This window comes from Geotrypetes seraphini, chromosome 14 (assembly GCF_902459505.1).
Source record: "Geotrypetes seraphini chromosome 14, aGeoSer1.1, whole genome shotgun sequence".
In the NCBI taxonomy this organism is placed as follows: Eukaryota; Metazoa; Chordata; class Amphibia; order Gymnophiona; family Dermophiidae; genus Geotrypetes; species Geotrypetes seraphini.
In genome coordinates this window covers 47,886,171-47,912,516 of record NC_047097.1, presented here as the reverse complement: position 1 = coordinate 47,912,516, position 26,346 = coordinate 47,886,171, and the positions used below count along the sequence as shown (strand labels likewise).

Here is a 26,346-nt window from a genome sequence, read left to right as displayed (position 1 = left end):
CACGTAGTTCAAAGCTCGAGGAAGGGACCACAAATACCAGAAGGACAAGCATTACAAAACAGGAAGTGAGAGTTTCTTAACACTGACAACTCTGAAATTACATCAGACGGAGGAAGAAAGAAGAAAACAAACACTTGTGGAGAGAAACTGCAGGGACCAATGAGAACAGTTTCCTTCGCAACCAATCAGCAGGCACGGCAAGACCAATCGGGGCTGGGCATGGGCGGAGGAGGGGACCGAGTACCGGCGAGGGGCGGGCACGATGGAGCTCCAGGGGAGGGACTTAGGCGATGGTGGGCGGGAGGCGGATTCCGGGGAGGAGGGGCTTACCGCGGCTGGGCGGTCGGAGGGAGGTGGTGGTAGCATGGCCTGGCTGTGAGCGGGGAGAGTACGGGTCGCTTTTGCTGCTGCTCCTCGAGTGGTCGAGGCTCTCGCAGGTGAGTCTTCCGAGACGGTTTTGTGGTGAATGATTGCCTTCCTTGGGGGGGGGGGCTGTACGTGTTGCGTACCGAAGTCAGTCCGGGGGAGAGACCCTGGGCCAGTCCCCAGATTGCTTTCCCCTCCCCATTCCTGACCTTGCCTCTGCATCCCCCCAGGTTATAGATCCAGGTGAGAATTGGCGTTTCCCGCTTTGCTGCTGCCGGTGCTGGGGGCTCTTCTCAGTCTGATGGAATGATTTCATTGAGGGCGCTCCTCAGATCCATCTTTATCGCAAGGTACCGATCCGAATCTTTTCACCTCTTTGGGAAAGTTGATTCTCCGGATCCAGCCTGACGCACACAGGTTCATGCCCTCTGTTCTTGTGAGCTTAGAGTGGGTGATTTTGTTTGCGGATCTTGGCTTCACGTTTTGGTGCAGGTCAATTACCCTGCTGCAGGGGAACACGTTTCCTGGCATGTTTGCAGAGGTTTTCGGTGAGGGGAGCCGGCATCTGCTATGAGTGGTCAGGCGTCCCGGGACAATTCCTTTTCTTTCCCAGGGGTGGGGACCATGCCGCCTTTTCCAACACATTCTTTATGCATTCTTTGCATTCCTGAACTTTTTTGCACCTCTAAACTCGTCGTTTTATGAATTGGGCTACCCCTGGGAGGAAGCAGGGAGTTAACTTTTAATCACTCCATGTGTTTGTTCACTGGTATCAGCAGAGAATGGGCACAGCCCACCAGAAATTGTTTTTTTTCTCCATGGATATTGTACTGTGTAGTATGCCAACTTAAGAATTATGCAAGAATGGGGCCAAGCCAGTGACCAGTGGCATGCTGTGTTCTGCCATGCGGGAGATCTAGGTTTTGAGTCCTGTTTCTTGGGCTGGCTGGGAAAGCTGCAGAGGCCCTGAAGCGGGGAAGATCAATGTATAAATACTGTAGCTGCGTCTAGTAATCAGTTACAGGGTGCATATGTAATGGATTTTAGGGGAGCTGTATTATTCGACTCTTCGGGGGTTCAGATAAAGTGGAGGGGAGTGGGGGAGAAAGACTTCCAAATAACAGGAAACTCTAGCAAAGTTATGAATGAAGGCTCATGGTACCATTGCTCCGTAGAGACCCGAATCCCACTTATCTGGGAGCCCAAAAGGAGCAGGAGAGAGCTAACGGTCTGGAAAAGGGAAGAGCTCTGAATCCAGTGGATTCCGTCAATACATGTGAAGTTCTGAAGAGCTGATTAACACTAACTGGTAATTGTATTCAATAAACAGTGTCACAGTTTGGAAAGAATCCAGTATTCTATAGTACTGATTTAGCTCCTAGAATTGGGCAGCTACACTATGAGAAAAGCCATATATTAATAGCAGAAGAAGATTAACCATTGCTGTTCGCCTTTCTGACTTTCAGACAATGCTTTAGGCGAGGTAATATTGAAACTGCTATATTTGTTCCCTGTCATTCTGGTTGGATTATTGCTGCACTTATCCTGAGTAAATCACTGTGCAGGTGGCACCCCAGGTAGTAATTTACTGGACAGGTGACACCCTAGCACTGCTATATATAGGAATACAGTAGAAACACAGGCAAGACTTGAATGAAAGGAACTTTACAAAAACAAGAATTATCTTTTGTGGTAAACCCCTAATTAGAAAATGTACAATGAAACAATTTTGTAACTACATGAGTGAAAAAGTACCTCACCGGATATACAGGAATGTAGAACACATAGAGCTGGCTCAAGAGATTGTGGCAGCCCAGCCTAACTTTTGGTTTTGTATCCCCCACCTCCTACCTGTCCTGCCCCTTCTCTGACTTTCCTTCCCCTCCCCTCCCCTCCCCTCCCCCAGAACATTTTCTCCTCTTCAGTTTTTGTTCCCCTCGGCTCCCAAATAATTTCTCCTCTTACCGGGTTTTGCCACATCCCTCCTGTCCTTGCCCCCTGGATAGTTTTTCTCCCTAGCTTTGTCTCTTGGAATATTTAATCATCTTTTCTTAGTTTTAAAGGCTCCACCTCCAATTTTTCTCCTTAATCTTTCCCAGCTTTTCTCCTGCTGACCCCACCCCAGCAATCAGCAAAATTCCTAATTTCTCCTTTACCCCTCCCCCATAGTAAGTTTCATGATTCCACCCTCCATCCAGCAATCAGCAAGCTTCCAGGTTCCTCCCTCACCTCCACCCTCTATCAGCAATTTCCATTATTCCATCCTCCCTCCTTACTCCTTCTCCCTCTCTGCCTTTTGTCCCATCCCGTTCCCTCCCCCCTCCCAGACTCAGACCTTTACCTGGCTTAAACCCTGCTGTTGTTCCTTAGGTCCAGGCAGCAGGGCAGCACAGAAACATGTGGCAGGCAACAGGTAGTTGTTTTTCCTCAGGTCCACTCCAGGGATTAGAAGCAAGCAGGAGGCAGGAAATCGCCAGCATGTGGCAGAGAGTTAGGGTAGTGCCCCCCCCCCAAAAAAAAAAAACACGCAATAGACGCTGAAGTAGTTTTAAAAGCTTCAGTGGCCTGCACCTTTCTACAAGGCACACTGGGATTGGGTGTTCAATCCCAGCATGCCTTTTAATCCATGTGTGTCATTTTTTTCTGCAAGGGGGGTCAACTGGTCTATAGGTAATATACTTCTGGCCCTGGTAATATACTTCTGGTCCTGGTAATATACATCTGGCCCAGTGAATGCTGATTCATTCATGTCACATAAGCAGGTATTGGGGCTACATGGACTACTATTTGGAGGGGGGTATCATTTTTAAGAAATTTTCTGTATTTTAAAACATATTTTACACAGAGAAAAGGCTTAAAAAATTGTGCATGGGCACCTACTTTTACGTGGCATGTGCATTGGTGTTATGAAGTTGGGCATAGGTTGCTCAGACCAGGGTGGAATTGTGATAGAAACATGATAGCAGATAAAGGCCAAATGGCCCATCCAGTCTGCCCATCTGCAGTAACCATCTCTTCCTCTAAGAGATCCCATGTGACTAGCCCAGGCTTTCTTGAAATCAGACAGTCTCTGTCTCCACCACTTTTTCCAGGAGATTGTTCCATGCATCTACCACCCTTTCTGTAAAAAAGTATTTCCTTAGATTACTCTTGAGCCTTTCACCTCTCAACTTCATCCTATACCCTCTCATTCCAGAGCTTCCTTTCAAATGAAAGAGACTCAACTCATGCGCATTTACACTACATAGGTATTTAAATGTCTCTATCGTATCTCTTTCCTGCCTTTCCTCCAAAGTATACAGATTGAGATCTTTAAGTCTTTCCCCATACTCCTTTTGATGAAGATCAAGTACCATTTTAGTAGCCTTCCTCTGGACCGACTCCATCCCTTTATATCTTTTTGAAGGTGTGGCCTCCAGATGTGCACACAATATTCTAAATGAGGTCTCACCAAAGTCTTATACAGTGGCATCAATACCTCTTTTTTCCTACTGGCCTCTTCCTATGCATGCTAGCATCCTTCTAGCTTTTGCAGTCACCTTTTCAATCTGTTTAGCCACCTTAAGATCATCACATACAGTCACACCCAAGTCTCGCTCTTCTGTCGTGCACATAAGTTCTTCACCCCCTAAACTGTACCGTTCCTTTGGGTTTTTTGCAGCCCAAATGCATGACCTTGCATTTCTTAGCATTAAATTTTAGCTGCCAAATTTCAGACCATTCTTCAAGCTTCACTAGGTCTTTCTTCATGTTATTCACTCCATCCAGGGTGTCTCTTCTATTGTAGATTTTGGTATCATCTGCAAAGAGGCAGACCTTACCTGACAACCCTGCAGCAATATCATTTATAAAAATGTTAAAAAGAACAGTCCCAAGAACAGAAACTTGAGGCACACCACTGGAAACATCCTTTCCTCAGAGTGATCTCCATTGACCACTACCCTTTGTTGTCTTCCACTCAACCAGTTTTTGACCCAGCCCGTCACTTTGGGGCCCATTCCGAGAGCATTCAGTTTATTTATTAGACATCTGTGTGGAACACGTCAGGCTTTTCTAAAATCAAAATACACCACATCTAGCGCACTCCCTCTATCCAATTTTCTGCTCACCCAGTCAAAGAAATTGATCAGATTTGTCTGGTAAGACCTACCTCTAGTGAATCCATGTTGCCTTCATAAGAACATAAGAAGTTGCCTCTACTGGGTCAGACCGAGGTCCATCTCGCCCAGCGGTCCGCTCCCGCGGCGGCCCATCAGGGTCTGCGACCTGTGAAGTGGTTTCTGACCACTTCTATAACCTACCTCAAGTTCTATCTGTACCCCTCTATCCCTTTATCCTCCAGGAACCTATCCAAACTCTTCTTGAATCCCTGAACAGAGTTCTGGCCCATCACTTCCTCCGGAAGCACGTTCCATGTGTCTACCACCCTCTGCGTAAAAAAGAATTTTCTAGCATTTGTTCTAAACCTGTCCCCTTTCAACTTCTCCGAGTGACCCCTAGTGCTCGGTCCTGTAATTCGCTGGATTCCAGAAACTTCAACATTCTCTGCTTTAAAAGTGTTTCCATTAATTTGCTTACCACAGAAGTCAGACTTACCGACCTGTAATCCCCTACTTCTTCCTTACTTCCACGTGTGTGGAGAGGGACCACATCCGCCCTTCTCCAGTCCTCCGGTATCACATTAACTCTTTCAAGACGTGCAAATTTGCAAGATGGTATTTGTGTGCTACTGGAAATTGTTCTTTATCAACATTCCACATAGGCATTTTGTTATATAAAACATAGCCGTAAATATCTATAGATGCTGGCTATTATCAACTTCAATGGTCCTAGTAATTTTTTAAATCTATTAACTGTAGATTGTCCTTTGAACATTTAGTATCTTTTCTGCTCCCCCTCCCTTCCAGTCCCTGATTCTTTTCTCTCAGAATTCTTTGTTTTGACATGACCCAGTGGAATTGGAGACTAGCAGAAAGCAATGGTTGAGTAGGCAGAGTAGTAATTGTAGGCAAAAAGTTACATTTTTCTTTATATCTTCTGGAGAATAAAAACTGACATTTATGCCATATAGGTGATTGTGGGTGGCATCTGAAGTCTGCAAGAACTGCAGTCACATGCTCCGTATTTGTGCTGTCAGTCTCTCCTGGAGCAATCACATTTGCAGTCGGAACAGTCAGGATTGTGGGTCCTTGTGCTCTGTCCTTTATTAATGAGTTGTTGATTCCGAAAGAGGGTTTCAGGATGTAAATTTCATTGTGTTACTGCAGAGTAAAATCTTTGAGAATCTATGAGGATTTTCATGTTTGGACCTGGAAGGCTTAAACGAATGCCAAAATGCAGCTTATGGGCTTTTCCTGATTAGCTGTGGCACCTGGGTAATTCCATGTCAATTGGTCCAATTTCAAGGAGGGTCCACACTTGACGTCTTCCATAGATATAAAAAAGGGGCCCAAATGAAGGGGCCCCTAACTCTGGACTTGGTTGAGATTATGCCCCAAAAGTTTGAATACCTTCATCCCAATGTATCCCCTGAAAAAATTTCAGCAATTTCTGAGATGGTTGAGTGGGAAGTTCTGGTCCACTTGACATGGAATGACCCACCTATGTAAAACAGTGCTGCCCTCTTAGACCAATATAGGCATTTCAGTCTTAAGGGCTAGATTCACTAACCTGCCCGAATCGGAACAATCCGTTTCCGATTTGGGCAGGTCCGACTGATTCACAATTCAGTCGTATTCAAATGGGGGCGATCAGAGGAGCACCCCCATTGCGAGCAGGGATCGCAAATGTGTGATCCCCACTCATGCACAGACCCTGACAGTAGTGACAGGAGAAGCAGCCTCCTCTCACTGCTGTCAGGGCTCTGCCCTGATCTCCCCTACCTGCCCTGCTCTGCCCCGATCTCTCCTGCTCTCTGCCGCCGTTCCCCGCAGTGCAAGCCTGTGGGTTTAAAGCAGGCCTGCACTGCGGGGAACAGCAGCAGAGAGCATGAAAGTCCGGCGAGCAGGCAGGAGAGATCAGGGTGGACCAGGGCAGGCAGGAGAGCCTACACTAGCCCCACCCACTGGTCCGATACCCTTCCCCCCGATGAAGCACGGCCAGCCCACTGGCCCCACCGCCTCACCCATGACTGGCCCACCCCAGGTTGGCCCAGGCGGTCGGGCCTGGCCCACCCGCCCCGCATACCTGTGCAACGGTTGGGAACAGGATGGGTGCCCGGTCCCTCCTGCTCCTTAGGGCAAGGCTCCCTCCATATTTGAGAGCAGGAGGGGTGCCCGGACCCTCCTGCTCTTAGTCCAATCTTCGGGAGCAGGAGGAAAGTCCTCCTGCTCCTGCTCCCCCGGCCGCCACTGTGCAATAGTGGTCTTAGGCCCCGCCCTGGGCTATCATCTGATGCATGGGGAGGGGCCTAAGACACTGATTGGCTGAGGCGCCTCATGCTCCTCCCTGGGAGGAGCCTGGGAGGAGTCCGAGGCGCCTCAGCCAGTCAGTGCCTTAGGCCCTTCCCCGTGCATCAGATGATGGGGTGGGGCCTAAGACCGCTATTGTGCAGCGGCGGCTAGGGGAGCAGGAGCAGGAGAACTTTCCTCCTGCTCCCGAAGATTGGCCTAGGAGAAGGAGGGTCCGGGCACCCCTCCTTCTCCCAACTATTTTAAAGGTATGGAGAGGGAGGTGGGTGCAGGCAGGCCGGCTGGCCAGACCAGGGATGGGCCAGTCGGGGTGGGCCAGGGGGTGGGAGGCCTATGGAGCAGGAAAGACTGAGCACCCCTCCTGCTCCCAATTTTTGGATGCCAGGGATGGGTGGGCTGTGCCAGGAGTGGGGCGAGGGCTGTGTCATGCCGTGCTGGTCTTGGGGAGGGAGGGCGAGTGCCGTGCTGCAGCATCGGCATTATAATGTGGAGTTTTTTTAGCATTTATGGCAGGAGGGAGTTGGCATCCCTCCTGCTGACGGGGGGGCACGTTTTCTTCAGGGAGGGATGCATTTGTGTGTGTGTGGGTACATTTTTTGGACAGACTGTGCCATGGAAAAAAATGAATAAAAAAGATAGGCAGGCCTGTTAGAAAACCTGCAGACCTGTCGGTAACTCAGTTACCGACAGGTCTGCAGCAGTCGGGTTTGCCAATAGTAAAACCCGATTCGAAATAGCCAAACAATTGTTAGTGAATCTGTCGCTTGGGTATTTTGCATGGGAGGGTCGGGATTGGATCACTACATGCATTAGTGAATGGGGTTGGAGGGAAATTTGATCACAAAGGGCTCGCAAACCGATCGGTACATGATCGATATGCTTAGTGAATCTAGCCCTAAATTGAGATCCATTTCTGATAATTAACCAGTAATTTTGCTAGATGTTATTTGCCAGCAACTATCTAACAAGTCAGTTAGTTTCTGAGCAGCTACATTGCCTGTTAGTACCGTATTAGCCTAGTCTGAACACAGTGTAATCAGATGAAGTGTGAACCTGGGTGCTTATGGAAAACATTCTGTAAAGTGCACACCCAGTATTTCAGTCTAGGCCAGTGGTCTCAAACTCAAACCCTTTGCAGGGCCACATTTTGGATTTGTAGGTACTTGAAGGGCCTCAGAAAAAAATAGTTAATGTCTTAATAAATAAATTACAATTTTGCATGCTAAAACTCTTTATAGTTTATAAATCTTTTCTTTTGGCTAAGTCTTAATAATAATATTGTAATTTATAACTAAAGAGACATATGATCAAGAAACTGTTTTATTCTACTTTTGTGATTATGATAAACATACCGAGGACCTCAAAATAGCACCTGGTGGGCCGCATGTGGCCCCTGGGCCACGAGTTTGAGACCACTGGTCTAGGTGGACACCTGAGGCCATGAGGCTCATTTTCAAAGCATTTAGGCACACAAAATACCATAGGTTTACTTTGTTGTGTCTAAGTGCTTTAAAAATGAGGCCCCTTGGGAGATAAGTGACTTGTTTAAAATCATAAAGCGTGTAAGAGGGAGAAGTTGAATTTGAACCCATTTTAACTGGAAGCAAAATGTCCATTTGGAGAAGAGAGCAAGTGCCAGCGTAAAGGTTGGTAACTGGAGACATAGGTGCAGATGCTGTTTGAGGATTAGTTGCTGTGACTGCTGGGCAAGAGAAAAATGGTGAAATCCAACCAAGGCTAGTAACTGCTGAGGTTTTTAGGATTCAAGAAATTGAAATAAGATTCTACCTGTTCTACCATATCAGTTAATAGGGAAGGTAACAAATTAAGCTGAGTGCTTTGCAGTTTTTCCTGTTTTCCACAGTCTTAAGGGATCAAGTCCTCAGTCATGTGTACTGAGATGAAATCTTTTTTCTCCTGCCCTTGCCATGTGACTTTGATCACTGTTTGACCTCATTGGATTGTGTTAATCTTTCTTCACTCTTAGGATGTGAATCTAACTTTATTTTGTTGGAGAGGCATTAAAAAAATCTGAATTGTGGATGATAATTTGAAAAATTGTTTATCAATGATCAGAACCTACAGTATAACAGGGTGGGTTGCTTCACTTTTTTTACGGCACAGTGGCTTTCTTCCATATTTAGATTTTTCAGCTCCATTAGGACTGGCATCTGCGGGGATTATAGTGCTAAGAGTGTATTTCAGCTGCCTGGAGTTTCCTTGGCAGATATCCTGGCAAAAAAAAGCAAACCTCAACTTTCTGTGGCAACCCGAATGTAAGCACACTGAACCAGCTTCTAGTGCCATCATTGTGTGATGGCTGGGACTGGTGTCTTCCCAGGAGCCACCTTATAACACCGACCAAGAATCTGCAAGGAAAGCGATTTCTAACATAGTAGATGACGGCAGATAAAGACCCGAATGGTCCATCCAGTCTGCCCAACCTGATTCAATTTAAATATATATAATAACGGGCCGAGCAGTCATTGACCTTCACCTCCCCTCTCACAGGTGCTCCTGGTCTTCCAGGCACTGTTCTTCACATAAAAATTTGGACATGAGAATTGTGGCATATGTTCTTTGGGAGTTTTCTGAGAAATAGAGCCTGTTCAGGGTGCATTTGTTGTCTACTATCACACTGTAATGTGATTAAGATCCAGATTCTGTAGTTGGCGCCTAACATTAGATGCCTGTTGCATGTCAGTCATACTTAGGCATCCATTAAAGAATCGCACCTAAATTTTAAAGGTCAGAGGTTTAAAGGCCTACATTAAAGGTGCCTAGGTCAGTTAGAGATTACTTTAACAATAGCAATATGGTTGAAGTAAATATTTTGTCCAGTCCAAAAAGCACTATCAATAAATGTTCAAAAGTACGTCTGGATCAATGTACGAGTTTAATCGCTTATACTAAATTCATAAAGGACACCTCAGCCCCACCACTCCACCGCATATAATGTTTTCTATAGCGGGAAGTATATTGTGGTGCTTCATCATTGGCTATCACTTTTTGTTATTTCACTGCTGTTTTTAGTTATTTTTTATATATATATATATATTTTTTGTTAGTTTTTATATCAATGGTTTAAGAAATAAATATTTCCTTCACACTAAACATTCTCAGTGTCATAGTGTATAGTTTAAAAAGTAAGTAATACTTATCTCAGCCAACACCTAGGGAGTCTGACCCGACATGTTTCACACAACCAAGTGTTTTATCAAGGGTCTCCCTGTGGAATATAAAGCAGAGGGTATATTCCACAGGGAGACCCTTGATAAAACACTTGGTTGTGTGAAACATGTCGGGTCAGACTCCCTAGGTGTTGGCTGAGATAAGTATTACTTACTTTTTAAACTATACACTATGACACTGAGAATGTTTAGTGTGAAGGAAATATTTATTTCTTAAACCATTGATATAAAAACTAACAAAAAATATATATATATATAAAAAATAACTAAAAACAGCAGTGAAATAACAAAAAGTGATAGCCAATGATGAAGCACCACAATATACTTCCCGCTATAGAAAACATTATATGCGGTGGAGTGGTGGGGCTGAGGTGTCCTTTTTGAATTTAGTATAAGCGATTAAACTCGTACATTGATCCAGACGTACTTTTGAACATTTATTGATAGGTCAGTTAGAGAATCATGTCTGGTGGTGCCTAAGTCTTTCTCCACCCCTAAACATGCCTACTTTGGTGTTAGGCATTGACTGGTGCCATGCAATAGGTATTTATCTTTTGTAGAATCACGCCTAAGTAGAGAGGCGCCTATCTCCCAATTAAATTACTTTTTTCAATTTTGATCTTGTTAAAGCTCATTATTGAAGCCAATTTACTAATTAAATTAGGTGCCTACCTTTAGGCACCTATTATAGAATTTTCCAGAAAGTGCCTCTTATATTTATTTATTTTATGTCTTATATACCTACCCACTGAGAGTCCAAAAGATATCAGTTAAATGTATATTCAGGTACAGTAGATATTTTTGTCCCTAGTGGGTTTACAGTTTGTTTCTGAGGCAATGAAAGGTTAAATGACTTGCCCAAGATCACAAGGAGCAACAGTGAGATTTGAACCAGGGAGCTGCGTGAGAATGGGGGTTGAAACATAGAAACATGGTGGCAGAGAAAGGCCAAATGGCCCATCTAGTCTGCCCATCCGCAGTAACCATTATTTCTTTCTCTCTCTGAGAGATCCCAAGTGCCTATCCCACTTTTTCAAGATCTCGAGTATCTATCCCAGAACTTCTGGTATTCCTGCAAAATCTCTGGTAACTCCAAAATGAGGCTTGGATTGCACGGAGAGAAGCCATTGGAGCACCAAAATGAGGCTTGGAATGCACTGAGAGTGCCATTGGAGCACCAAAATGAGACTTGGAATGTATGGAGAGAGGCATTGGAGTGCCAGAATAAGATTTGGAATGCCCAAAGAGACAGCTGGAACATCAGACTGAGCCTTGGGAGGCTGTTAGGGTTGGGAGGAAACAGGGCTGTGAGCAAGTAAATAATAGTATTGACTTCTGCAGGTACAGGTGGGGGTGGACAAAGTTAATTGTGGGGATGGGTGGGGTCAGAATGGATCTTGGTGGGTATGGCTGGATATGGGTTCGATTCCATTGGGAATGGATGGCATTTCTACCCCTGTGCAACTTTCTAATTTGAACCAGCCCAGTTTTATGCTCTAATCCTTAGTGTACTAAGGCTTGGCAGGTACTGCATGTTAATTGCAGAACTTCTACATTAAATGTTAAAATGTATTCCTGCACATTAACTACAAGGTGTAGTGCAAGCCTATTCCATGCTATTTTATGTGTTAGCTGTTTAATGCACTGCATTAGCTATTAGCACACAGCAATTCCTGCATTAAAACAGCTAAGGTTTAAAACCCCACCCTCTAGCTATCCTAATGTGTTTTGAACAGCTCCATCAAAAGGAGTAGTTTGCCTGGGGTTCAGGACTGTACTAAGCAGCAATTGTGCCCTATGTGATTTGCTGTCACCTCTTCCCCCCACCCCACAACCAGTTAGGTAGACAGTGGGTTGGGGCAATATTTACAGCCCTCCATTTGTGCCCTCTGCTTAAGGGTGACGCCCCCTCTGATGAGGGTTGCTCCTGGTCATGACTTCTGCTGAGGGACGGGATCATGACTGTTTCCACAGAATCCCCAGCTGACACAAGGAGCAGAAAGCTTAGCTTGGTGTTTAAACTTGGGGACATTTTGCATCATTGATCAACCAGTCTGGCCCGGTTAACTTATGAGAATATTGAAGTCAGGCCTACACATTTAATCCAGAGGTTTAGCATATACATGGTTTTTTTCCTCTGTGATTGTGTTTATGAAGATAATACATGGGGTGGGAAGGGGGGGGAAAAGAAGTGCTTTTTTTTGTTAATACACCTGTTTCACAGCTTCATGGGAAAATATTGCTTGGCAGCGGTATTCCTGAATGGCTGAACCTCAATTACTGTCTCAGGAAGAAACTGGAAAATTAAGTCTATAGAAAGAAGAAATAAATAAATATAGTCTACTACATTGCTGCAGGATACTTCCTGCCTCATGGACATAAAACTTTTGAACATATAATAATGTTGAAATTCTAGTGATTAATCCATGCCCAGTATTGAGCAAGCTCCTTCAAGAGGTCACTTGCAATGTTAGTGGAAGCCCTGATCATTTGGAAAGGTTGACACCTACATTAATGGCTCGGACCATGTCCAGACATGAGGCCTTATGCTAGTATACAAAGATGGTGGGTATGGTTTCTTTAAGTGTTCAGTAGTGTAAAGGGAAGACAGAGGCATGAGGACCACCTGAAAGGTGAAGAGTGGGTGGCAGCGTTTTCTCTTCTGGCTCAGAACTGGTGGAATAGGCTCTTGATAACCTTTATTTAATGCCTTCGCTTTTCATGATGTCAAATTCACATCTGTACAGTACCAGCATGATGTGTGTAAACATCTCCTCCTCCTAAGATCATTTTTGTATTTTGAATTCAGTAAGAGAATGTGGAATTAGTTGGAAGCTTAGGAACCTGCTGGTTCAAGTTTTAACAATGTCCAGGATATACTTTTTTTCCTGTAATAGTAGTGATATAATGTGGCCGAGCTAAGATAATTTCCTTTGCAATAGCATTCAAAGCTTTCAAGAATCACAATTGGAGGAAAACATATAAAAATGGTTAGATAGATCAGGCATTTGGATGCAAACCAGCTATTGTATTCTAAAGCAAGAACTGTTTTTAGTAAATACAGGGGTCTGGGCATTGCTTGACTGCTCTGCTATCGCTTCAGTGGAAAAGATTAACATTCTGTGCTTTGAAAGACTAAACAGGGACATGATGAGTGATATATTGCAAGCTAGTGTGTGTGTGTAAATATATATATAAATACATAACATACGCAGGTAAGGCAAGACCCTGGGCACTGGTCTTTGATCAAAGGGCCGCCGCGTGAGCGGACTGCTGGGCACGATGGACCACTGGTCTGACCCAGCAGCGGCGATTCTTATGTTCTTATATGTATTTATGTTTATACGAGTCTTGTATATACAAGACTAAGAAAGTTATAATGCTTCTGTATCACTCCATGGTGCAACCTCACCTTGAGTATTGGGTTCAGTTCTGGTCTCCTTATCTCAAAAGAGATATAGCGGCACTAGAAAAGGTTCAGAGAAAAGCGACCAAGATGATAAAGGGGATGGAACTCCTCTTGTATGAGGAAAGACTAAAAAGATTAGAGCTCTTCAGCTTGGAAAAGAGATGGCTAAGAGGAGATATGATTGAAATGTACAAAATCCTGAGTGGTGTAGATTGTACAAGTGGATCGATTTTTTTTTTTTTTTTTTCCTGTATCAAGATTTGCAAACACTAAGGGACACCCAATGAAGTTACAGAGTAATACTTTTAAAACCAATAGGAGGAAATATTTTTTCACTCAGAGAATAGTTAAGCTCTGGAATGCATTGCCAGAGGATGTGGTAAGAGCGGTTAATGTAGTTAGTTGAAAAGAAAAAAAAGGTTTGGACAATTTCCTGAAGGAAAAGTCCATAAACTGCTATTGAGACATAAGAACATAAGAATTGCCACTGCTGGGTCAGACCAGTGGTCCATCCTGCCCAGCAAGTCCGCTCACGCGTCGGCCCCCGGGTCAAAGACCAGTGCTCTAAATGAGTCCAGCCTCACCTGCGTACTTTTCGGTTTAGCGGGAACTTGTCCAACTTTGTCTTGAAACCCTGGAGGGTGTTTTCCCCTATAACAGACATGGGAGAAGCCATGGAATGCTGCTACTATTTGGGCTTTTGCCAGGTATTTGTGACTTGGATTGGCCTCCGTGAAGATGGGATACTGGGCTAAATGGACCATTGGTCTGACCCAATAAGGCTATTCTTATGTTCTTATGCATAGATCTTGTTATTTGGCATACAGAGGGGTTTGGCGTATGCTAAACTGATCCTTCTCCACATCATTCTAGTGCACTGGAATTTATTGTCATTTAGAAGCGTTATTGAACTATTAACTTTAATTCTCTTAATATTATATAGACACCAGGGTTTTGGGCGACTGATAGTTTTTGTAACAAACACAGTTTAAAAAGAAAAAAGAACTAGCAAAGAACTTTTGTATTATGAAGTATAGATTAGCCCACAGAGTGTTTTAAAATGATGTGAGTGGGTAATGTCTGCTAGGCACGTTCGTGCATTTGGCGGTATTGAACCCTGATGAACTCGGACAAAATCTTCCACACGAGTTCCCACTTACTGATTTAACACCCTATATGTAACACTTTAGTAACATTTTGTACAAGAGGTTCAGTCAGCCCAAAACCGTATAAGTGTCTGGAGAATAGAGAGCAGGACTCATTTTGTAGTACTATAATAATAATAATAATAATAACTTTATTCTTATATACCGCCAACTCATCATATAGTTTAACTCCCGATGCAGTGAAAATCAAAAGCTGGTTCTCTGCGGTGCAGTTGCATCCCTACCAGTGCTAGCGAAGATCCTTGAAAAGTTGGTGCATCTGCAGCTAGATCGCCACCTACAAGTGAATAATATTTTGGATGTTCATCAATATGCTTTTCGGTCCAATCATAGCACAGAAACATTGATGGAATCACTTACTGATGAAGTACAATGTGGATTTGATCATGGAGAGGACTATATCATGGTGTCGTCGGATATTTCTGCTACATTTGATACCTTGGACCATGGCATCTTAGTGGATCATATTTCAGTATGTGGGTTAGCTGGCACAGTTCTATTGTGTTTCAGGTCATTTCTTCAAGAACAGAGGCAAGAGGTTTATGTGCATGGAAGGATGTCGACTCCAAAAGAAGTAAAAACAGGAGTACCATAGGGTTCGTCGCTTTCAGCAGTGTTGTTTAATGTATATCTCATACCACTGTGCAGATGAAGTTCAACGTGGAGAAATGCAAGGTAATGCATTTAGGCAGTAAAAATAAGGAATACGAGTACAGAATGTCAGGTGCAACTCTGGGAAAAAGTGAACAAGAAAGGGATCTGGGTGTACTGATAGATAGGACCCTGAAGCCATCGGCACAATGCGCGGCAGCGGCAAATAAGGCAAATAGAATGTTGGGCATGATAAAGAAAGGAATCTCGAGTAGATCGGAGAAAGTTATAATGCCGCTTTATAGGGCAATGGTCAGACCCCACTTGGAATACTGCGTCCAACATTGGTCTCCCTACTTAAAGAAGGATATAAAACTGCTGGAGAGGGTGCAGAGACGAGCAACTAAACTAGTGAAGGGTATGGAGAAACTGGAATATGAGGATCGACTTAAAACACTGGGATTGTTCTCCCTTGAGAAAAGGAGACTGCGTGGGGATATGATCGAAACCTTCAAAATACTGAAAGGAATCGACAAAATAGAGCAGAAAAAACTATTTACATTGTCCAATTTGACACGGACAAGAGGACATGAAATGAAGCTAAGGGGAGGCAAGTTCAGGACTAATATCAGGAAGTTCTGCTTCACACAGAGAGTGGTTGACATCTGGAATACTCTCCCAGGGGAGATTATTGCGGAATCGACAGTCCTAGGCTTCAAAAGCAAACTAGATGCATATCTCCTTGAGAGAGGCATATAAAGATATGGTTGGCTATAAAATAAGCCAGGTGTATACCTAGCAGGGCCTCCGCGTGTGCGGATCGCCGGACTTGATGGACCGAAGGTCTGATCCGGAGATGGCGCTTCTTATGTTCTTATGTCTTATAGGGTATATGCTGATGACCTGTTATTTTTCTTCGCTAAGGGAGAATTGATGGAGCGAGCTATTGATAGGCTAGATTTCCTTATGACGTGAATCCATCATTGGATGTACACCAACAAATTGATGTTCAATGTACAGAAGACTAAAATAATGCATTTAGCTCGAGCTTCACATTTCCAACATCAGTTTGGATCCTTGATTCAGCAGTTGTATAGAATTTCGGTACTTATGGGACAATGCTTGATCCTCAGCTGTCTTTTAGGCCAACATGTGTTACACTTTATCAGAAAAGTTGATTTCAAGTTACAACTTTTGAATAGGCTATCCCATTATTTGCCTTGGAATGATTACAAAACCATCTTGCAAACCCCATTGTTAGGTATGCCTCAAACTGTGTTGAGTTCTCTGCAGGTAGCCCAGAATTCCATTATTAGAACTCTGTTTAGGCTGAAAAAACATGATCATGTGTCTGAATTCTATTATAAGTTGTACTGGCTGAAAATTGAGTTTTGGATTAGATATAAGCTTTTACTTTTGACCTATCTGAGCATAGAGGGCAGTGTGTGACCTCATAGTTCTCTACCACAGTTACGCACCTCAACACATCGTGACATGACGATACCAGCAAGGAGAGAGGTTAAATTGCAGTCAGTCAGGACTATGGTTTTTACCTCTGCTGCCCCTGAAGAATGGAATAAATCTCCATCTTAAATTAAGAAACAGGCAAGGGTGGGGGATTTCAAAAAACTATTGAAACAACATTTGTTTTGTCTCGTGAAGTTCGTGGAATGAGTCTGTATTTGTCTCCCAGATTCATGCTGTGGTTGGTTTCATTGGTGTTTAGCGTGGAAAAGAATATGTAATAACTCAGTTTTGGCAGGATTTGATAGTTTGGTTATGTATTGTGAATTTTTAAATATTTTTTTAGCTGTTTGTATGTAATTCTATTGTGTATGTTGCTTTGTGCTCTGTCTTGATAAAAGCAGAATATAAATAAACAATATATCAACAGATATGGAACAGCATGACTTGCATATCTATTTTCTGGTAGGAATGAATGTTAAAAAGCATATGGTGTGCTTTGTGTATTTTAATTTTGTGGTTAACCATTATGTATTGTTAATACGATTATATGTGTGTACTGTATATATGAAAAATTAATAGAAAAATGATGTTAAAATTAGTACTGTTATGGGGCGGGGTCTGGGACGGAGATTGGGTGGAGATGGGCATGACTTAGGCCAGTGTTCTTTAACTGTCGGTCCGCAGACCGGTGCCAGTCCACAAAATAATTATTTTATTTCCACCGGTCCATAGGTGTCAAAAGGTTGAAGAACACTGGTATAGAGTGCTTTTACAAAAGGATATCCAGAAAGAAGGCACAATAGGGGGGGGGGAGCAATTCTGAAAAGGTCATTGAAATGTAGGTAAAGGTAAATATAACATGGTATTTGTATTTTGTTAAGTCCTGACTAGGTTCAAAGTGGATAACACTCACAAAAGTTACATACCAAATAATGAAAATTAAAAATCAGAGACATCTTTTTAAACAGCTATTGTATGTCTTCAAAAAAAATGAACACCTTGAAGGCAGGGATATAGATCGAATGAGAAACAATAGCACAAAAATGTTCAAGTTTTTATTAACATTTGATCAATCGCCTATCCAAATCCTAAGTGATGTACAAATAATTATTTTAATTAAAAAAAGGGAATTAAAATAATTCATAAACATACCGTATTAACTCAAGACACAACTAACAGCGGGATCTGGATAGGCCTTGCTGTCCGCCTAAATACTCAAACCCCACTCTTATCCCTCATAACTAAACCCCCTTAGCTTTACCAAAAACCACACTACAGTCTCCTGGTTGGTATAATTAGCCACAGCTCAGTTTATTAACCATAACATAAACATATCAACTTCATTACATTCTTAACATCATATAAATAGCTCCTCATGAGCTACCCAATAAATTAGATTTATTCCCTCGACCACAGCAAGGGTCAGAGGGGTGGCATGTCCCTCATGCCCCATTTTCTGGGTCACCTGATCCACCGGGCATGGCTCCCCGCCGTCCCAACACTCATTACCTGATGAGCCCCTTGACCCAGTAGCTCGGGAGATCCGCCCCCCAAGCTACCAACATCTGCACCCCAACAACGGGCGGGCGGGTGGGAAAAGCTGCCCTGGAGGACCTCAGAAGTTCAAGTTCAAGTTTATTAGTATTTAATGAATCGCTTAATCGGTTTGCTAAGCGATGTACATAATTATAAAAAGAGTAGAGATGCAAAAAAGACGAACAAAATGACAATTACGTGACAACAAGACAAACATGAATTGGGAGGAGAGAGGGGGAAAGTTACAAGTTTTTTTTTGTTGTGAAGAAAAACAAAAAAGGAGCAGAACAAAAGGGGGACGGGAGGATTAAAAGTCTGAGTATATAAAACAAGTCTTAAATTTAAATGTTAAAAGCATCTTTAAAAAGATGAGTTTTTAGTGATTTTTTAAAAGAAGAAAGATCTATTTCATTTTTAATATATTGTGATAATGAGTTCCACCATTAGGGGCCCATTACGGAAAACATGTCTAATCTTCTCGTGCCTATTATTTTAAAGGAGGGTATAGTTAGGAGATTCTGGGAGGATGATCTAAGTGGTCGCATAGTATTATGGGGTATTAACATTCTGACTATAAATTGGGGTTCATTGTAGATGAGGGTGTTAAATGTTAAAAGCATGACCTTGAAGAAGATGCGGTGACTGATAGGAAGCCAGTGGGAATCAATCAAGAGTGGCGTAACATGGTCATATTTCTTGGCTTTATAGATTAATTTAATAGCTGTATTTTGGATAATTTGAAGTCTTCTCTTTTCTTTAAGGCCTCGCCCCCACGCCTTTCCACCAATCAATTTAAATTCTTAAACCCGACAGGTCAATCGCCCAATCCTTTCCTGCTTACTTCCAACCCCCCTCCCTCCACTAATTCACCCAACCCCCAGCCAATGGGTGACACGAGGGCTCTCCCAGCCCCATGTTATATTCCGCCCATCGACACAGGAGTCTCGGGCTCCCATTAACATACTCCTAGAGATAAGGGGGAAGAAATACAATTGGTTATAGGACAGGAGAAACATATAAGAGAAAAAACAATACGGTTCGGGAAAGAAGCGCAAGTCTAAAAAAAAAAAATTATTATCAGAAATGATATGATTAAGAAAGAATTAAAGCATCTTTGAATAAAAAACATTTTCGTTTACTTTTAAAACGGTCTTCCATTTTTTCTTCTCTGATATGGGCAGGGAGAGCATTCCATATTTGAGGTGCCGTTACCGAAAAGATGTCTAAACATCTAGTGCTAATGATATTAGGGGCTCCTTTTACTAAGGTGTGCTAGTGTTTTTAGCGTGCACTAAACGAAAAATACTAACGCAAGCTCTATGGAGGCGTTAGTGTTTAGCGCGTGTGCGGTATTGTAGCACGCGCTAAAAATGCTAGCGCACCTTAGTAAAAGGAGCCCTAAGAGATGAGCTAGAAAGTAAGGATTGATCAGCAGATCTCAGCAGATGAATAGGGACATAGGGAGTCAGTAATTATCAAGGAAAATTGGTACTTTGGTTAAAAGAATTTTAAATGACAGGAGAGCAATTTTATATGTAGCCAATTTTTCATTCTCTGAGAAATTGCAAACCAAGAGCAATACATTCTCAAACTTAGCAACTCGATGCTCCTGGGACAGAAAAATGCCACCAACTTTTTGTTGGCTGTATTTTTCCACGAAAAACATGCTTTGGGGTTGATTTTCATTACAAGCTGCGTTACTTAAGCTAAATTTAAGGAATTGGTCTGTATGTTTCTGCATGCTTTCAACTCATTGCTATGCATTCCATGATATCTCATATTAACATGCACGTTTCAAGGGGCAAACAAGATACATTAGAACCCTAATACGCCTTCATAGCAACCCCCTTTAAAAGTGTGATTTTAAAATTTTCTTTTATTAAATAAGAATGTAACTCCAAACTATCCTCAAGATAATCATAACTTATTCTAATTGTGGCAGATGTCTCCTCCAGTACAGAATTTACCTTTTCATGTGCAGAGTTTCCCAATAGCCAGCTCGTATGAGCAAGCCAGGTCTGCCAGCCTTCAGCGCAGCTGTGTCAACAAAAGGTGGGCCACCATAAACCAGTTGGAGGTACTCTCCTCTCTGCACCATTTGATTCTTAAAGCCTGAGGCCTGCAGTGCTCAGACTCACATGCTGTTCTCACAAAACTTTGGTAGTGCAGGATTTAGTGCGCCCTATGGCTCACACTACAACAGATGCACAGGACAGGAAAAAGGAAGTTATTCCAGGGCAGTTTTTTCACCACTGGCAGAGGCATGAAGTCAGAACTTCCTGCAGCTCACAGTTTCCCTTGGACTCCAGGCCGCTAAGCTAAAAACCACCAATAATAAAACATTAACTAGGGGCTTCTAGTTTCTGTCTGAGTTCCTGGGATAATTGTACATTAAGAGAACCTTAAAATCATGCTGCATTTTGGACTACGAACATTTTCTGTTTTGAAGTTTTATTCTACCATATGTTGTTCAATATAAGATGCAGAATATAACACAAAAATTATATGGCTAATACAATTTTTTTTTTTTTGTAATATTCTCCCAGGAGTGGTCAAGAGCTACAGCCTTAGCATCCCAAGGTTGTGGGTTCAAATCCCGCACTTCTCCTTGTGACCCTGGGCAAGTCACTCAATTCTCCATTGCTCCAGGTACATTACATAGATTGTGAGCCCAGCGGGACTGATGGGAAAATGATTATAAAACACTTAGATGATAAGATGATATATAAATACCTAATAAAATAAAAATATTCTATAGACATATTTGTTATCACATGTATAGACATGAGATAGCAGACCTGATCTGCCCCTGAGGGTGGTGTACAGCTGCACCGCTCTCTCCAAAAGTACAAAGACAAGGAAGGTCATACTCAGTGATTGTGGTAAGCAGATGTTCATCTCCCCCCACCCCACAAATACTCCCAAATAAACCCTATTTGGGGGGAAATACAAATGTCTGCTGATTACTTGCCAATGAAAGGTCCATTATTTAATAAATCTATCTAAAGCCTACTGAGGTTTTATAGTAATCTGTTATGAGCTGCAGTAAGCAGTACCCAGAAGCAAAGATTATGCAGGAAAGAATATTGATTAACACAGGGGTAGGGAACTCCGGTCCTCGAGAGCCATATTCCAGTCGGGTTTTCAGTATTTCCCCAGTGAATATGCATTGAAAGCAGTGCATGCAAATAGATCTCATGCATATTCATTGGGGACTGGTGTTTTCATGTAGGGTTGACTTACTGTACTCTCTATCCATTTCTGTTGACCAGTATTCAGCAACTAAAGTGCCTGCAAGCAAGCAAAGTTGCATTATTCTGGAAGATATATACACATTAAAAGCAGATGTATGATTTAAGAAGTTATTTTAAAAGCATCTATCACCCTAGACAAACATCTATCCTTGGAAAAACATACTGATATTACTGTCAGGAAATGCATTTCAGTACTTTGGAAACAACGCACCATAAAAAAATACTTTGACGACACCTCATTCCGCCTGTTGATACAATCCTCCATTCTCAGCATCCTAGACTACTGCAACTTCATTTATCTGGCCTCCATGAAGAAAACCATCAGGAGACTGAAACTGATCCAGATCACCGCCGTTCGCCTTATATTTGGCTTAAACAAATGGGAACACATCACCCCTTTTTACCACAAACTACAATGGCTACCCCTTGAATCTAGAATCCTATTCAAGTTCACTTGCTTCTGCTACAAAACTGTTTTTGGTCTATCTCCGAGCTACCTCACCCCACATTTCAACCTGAACTGCAACAAAAAGAATCAATCTTTTCACCTTCCCCTCCCTAAAACTATGTCACTTCAAAAGGTTCTTCGACAAAACCTTCGCCTTCCAGAAATTCTGCTCAAGGCCCACTCCTACCTGGATTTCCGAAAAATACTCAAAACTCATTTATTCCACGCTCAAAATCCCTAATCCCCTCTCTTCCACTTCTCTCATCCCTCCCTCAAACGACCCAACTCTCCTGGTCCCCCCCTTTTTTGATTCCCCCCCATCTCATGCTCACCTTAACCACCTCATTGCTTGTAATTATGATCAATTGTAAGTTCTTGTTAAATTTTGTTTATCTGTTGTGAAAACTCCCCTCCTCATGCTCACCTGAATATCTACATTACTTGTAATTCTAGTTTATTGTAATTTCTTATTAAACTTTGTTTAATTGATGTGAACTGCCTAGAACTCCCTGGGTATGGCGGTATACAAGAATAAAGTTGCGGTATACAAGAATAAAGTTATTATTATTATATGAATAGAGAAAGTGGGGGGGAAGAGAGAAGGTAAAGCAGATCTGAGCAACAGGAGGAGACTGAATATGAATGCAAGGAACTGATGACAGGAATAGAAAGTGAAAGAAAAACTGAGCTGTAGTAGGGGGTGATTTCCTCTTGTTTTTACCTTTCTCTGTGGTGGATTTTTCTGTTTAGGAATTCATTTAGGGCTAGATTCACTAAACCCACCGATCAAGTCCCGAAAACTTAGCAACCCCTTTGCGATCCGATTTCCCTCTGACCCGATTCACTAACCTCTGTCCCGATCATCCTCCGATCCGCGCATGCAAATGAGGGGGGAACGACATTCAAATGTAGGCAGGCAATGATTCACTAAAAAAAATATGAGGGACACCGACTGGGCTGACCGATCCAAAAATAAGCGACTGCTGAGGACCAGTCGCTCAGATTCTTTCCGACTGCCCAGCCTTCTGCCACCCTGCTTTTCTGCTCTCTGCCCCAACTCTCCTGCTCTCAGCCACGATCGCCGCCCTGCTTCTGCCCCGAGTCTCCTGTTCTCTGCCCCGACGTTCTCTGCCCTGTCTTTCCTACTCTCAGCCACGGTCGCTACTCTGCTTCTGTCCCAACTCGCCTTGCCTTCCCCCACAGCGCAAGCCTGTGGTTTTAACCCATGGGTTTAAAGCGGGTTAAAACCACGGGCTCGCGAAAAAGTAAAAAACAATAAAAGTTTTCTTTTTGCAGCTCTGCCTGCCAAGGAGGGCCAGCGCATGCGTTGGGATCGCTTGAGAGCGATCAGTGCAGTCGGTTGGGGGTGTGATTCCGATCGGAATGAGGGCAATTTGTGAATCTGCCCCCCCCGGACACGGATCGGATCTCTCATGGATTGGATCCGATCTGTGCCCTTAGTGAATCTAGCCCTTAGTTCTTTAGATTATTTAAAAATCTGAAATTTCAATTAAAAAAAAAAAAAAGAAAATCAAGAAAAATCAAACAGCAGAGCATATTCCTGCAGTCTTTTAGGAAAGCCTATGCAGACAGCAGACTATAGAAAGAGAACCCCTTTGGGAATATTTCAAAAACATTCTGTACCTATGGGTAATAGAGAACAACCAAAAGTGAATCAACAACCAATATCCCCCCCACCCCCATCCCTAGCAGAGTGGGTGCTCCCGAAAGAGAGTGGGGGCTCCCAGGCCAGCTATCCTTCTTCCAACCACAGGACAACCCCTCTGCTCTCTCACCACCCAAAAGCCCTCCCCCAGGACCTGGTAGCCTAGTAGCCTTTTCTGGGCAAAAACGACCCCAAGTTGGTCTTGCCCCCGTCTCTTCTCCTTCCCACATCTAGAGGGCCTCTGAATATATGTGGATGCGACAGACACCGAGACCTAGAAACCTGCAACAAGCGTAACATACTGGGTCATTCGCAGCTGTAAACTGAGGGCTCCATTTACTAAGGTGCGCTAGTGGTTTTAGCAGGCGGGCGTTAGACGCTAACGCCTCCATAGAGCTAGCGTTAGTATTTTCCTTGTAGCGCAGGGTTTCACGCGCTAATCTTCAGCACGCGCTAAAAACATTAGCACACCTTAGTAAAAGGAGCCCTGAGTGTGGCATGAAATATTTAATTCACTGCTAATTGCTTCTAAGCACAGCATCTTTAATTGTTTGATCCTCTGATGAAGCAGGATGTGAAACGGGTCCCGTCGGGATCAGGACCCTTCAAGTTAAATGCAGCACCAAAAACTAAGGGCTCCTTAGTTTTTGAATGGAATACCGCGCGTTCAACCGCCTGCAGCGCTAGTCGCTAACGCCTCCATTGACGAGATGTTAGTTTTTAGGCTTGCCGCAGGGGTTAGTGTGTGTTGAAATGTCCGACGTGCTATCCCCCGTAGCGCGGCCTGATAAAAGGAGCCCTAAAAGTACTAATATTTACAAACAAACCCTAAGATGCAAGATTTTGCGAGCAGTACAACCCCAGAGGAAAAGAAACAAATGCATTTCTTCCTGAACAGACAGCAGATGTAAATCAATCACTAAATAAAAAAATAAAAGCATTCCCCCTACCGTTGTTGTCTCTCTCCCTCCATGCTGTGCTTTGCCTTCTGGCCTGCCCCCAGTGTTATCTTCGGGCCAGTCCACGGTGCGATCAACACGGCGTCTTCGGGCCGGCTCCCTGAGTGCTGCATTGCATGAAGCTTTAGGCAGCGGCTCCTCTCAAGCGTCCCGCGCCTTATCTGGAAGCATTCCCTCTGACGTTGCGATGTCAGAGAGAAGGCTTCTGGTTCAGGCACAGGATGCGCATAGGAGCCTTTTCCCACAGCTTTGTGTACTGCAGCACTCAGGGAGCCAGCCCGAAGATGCCACGTTGATTGTACCGTGGACCGGCGGCTGAAGAACACTGTCTTCTGCCCGATGGACGCGCCGGTCCTGTAGACCAGCAGAAAATTTATGTGAACCGGCAACAGGCCACGGACCGGCGGTTGAAGAACACTGTCTTTAGGATCTTAATCTCTAGGTGTAGATACTTTTGGGTTCTTAAGGAAAAAGATTATCAACCTATAAAGAGATTTTAAAATTATTAATTGTTACTAGAGTAGAAAAAATCTAGGTAAAAGAGGACATAAGAACATAAGAGACGTCATACTGGGACAGATTGAAGGTCCATCAAGCCCTGTATCCTGTTTCCAACAGTGGCCACTTGGATTACAAGTACCTGGCAAGATCCCAAGGAGTAAAACAGATTTCATGCTGCTTATCCTAGGAATAAGCAGTGGATTTCCCCAAGCCATCTCAATAATGGCCTATGGGCCTCTTTTTTTTTTTTCTTTTTTTTTTATAAACCCTGCTAAGCTAACTGGGCAACGAATTCCAGAGTTTAATTACACATTGAGAGAAGAAATATTTTCTTCAATTTGTTTTAAAACTACTACTTAGTAGTTTCATTGCATACCCCCTAGTCTAGTATTTAGGGAAAGAGTAAACAAGCGATTCACATCTACTCATTCCACTCCGCTCAGTATTTTATAGACCTCTGTCATTTCTCTCCTGATGTATCCCTCCACCAAGGTAAAACCACAGCATAGCAACCTGTTTGTTTTATGTTCAAACATTTTTATTGAAAGAAATGAATGGATACAGCCATTATGTTTGCACAATTGAAATTAACAATACCCAAAGAACCCTATTCCCTGCTCCCAAACCTACCATGATGTACATACCAAGATATATCCAGAGGAAATATCTCAAAAGGTCTTGGCTTTGATGATTGCCCAAGACCAAACAAGTGCATTCACTGCCACCCTACCCTTATATCCAGGAAGATATTATCCACAACTAAACAGAAATATTGCAAAACAGTACAATTCCAAATAAACTTATAAAGTATTTTAAATGAGCCTTGTTACAAATGGGGCTAGTGATGGAACATAAGCATTCCAGATCTGCTAAAAAAAAATATGATCACGTTGCCCCTCTTCTACAGAAGGCACATTGGTTGCTTATCTCTCATCGCATAACATTTACAATTCTGTTCATTACCTATAAAGTACGAACAGTCCACTCTCCAGCCTTCTTAGATAGATTCCTTGTTCCATATCTGGATTGTTACGGTCGGCACAGCAACAGCTATGATCGATAGGGTAAGCAGAGTTGGCAAACTTGATGGGCTTTAGCCCTTTTCTGCCGTCATCTTCTATGTTTCTATGATTCCTTCTGTTCGCTAGATATTTTACGATTCTACCCGCAAGACAATTTCTCTGCTGTTGCTCCCACACTCTGGAATTCTCTCCCGTTGCCCCTGAGACAAGAATGAAATGCCTCTAAATTCAAATCTGGCTTTCACCTAAGTACCCTATTTTTCTGCAGCCCTCACATTTAAAGTTTAATATTTTTCCTTTCTCAAAACTGACACATTTCAATCACTATATTGAAAATAAAATCATTTTCCCTACCTTTGT

At 43.1% G+C, this 26,346-nt stretch overlaps 1 protein-coding gene across 3 annotated transcripts in view; it reads left to right on the top strand.

The window, feature by feature from the left end:
* The first annotated feature begins 304 nt into the window (after positions 1-304).
* CGNL1 (cingulin like 1) overlaps positions 305-26,346 on the top strand; it is a 289,781-nt gene continuing 263,739 nt past the window's right edge. Inside the window, exons 1-2 of one of the 3 annotated variants that reach the window (XM_033919891.1) lie at positions 380-437; positions 597-716. The gene's annotated coding sequence lies outside the window, so the exon portion shown is untranslated. Of the gene's footprint in view, positions 438-596; positions 717-1,541; positions 1,676-26,346 lie in introns of those variants that run through there. The other 2 variants (XM_033919889.1, XM_033919892.1) reach the window with 2 other exon arrangements.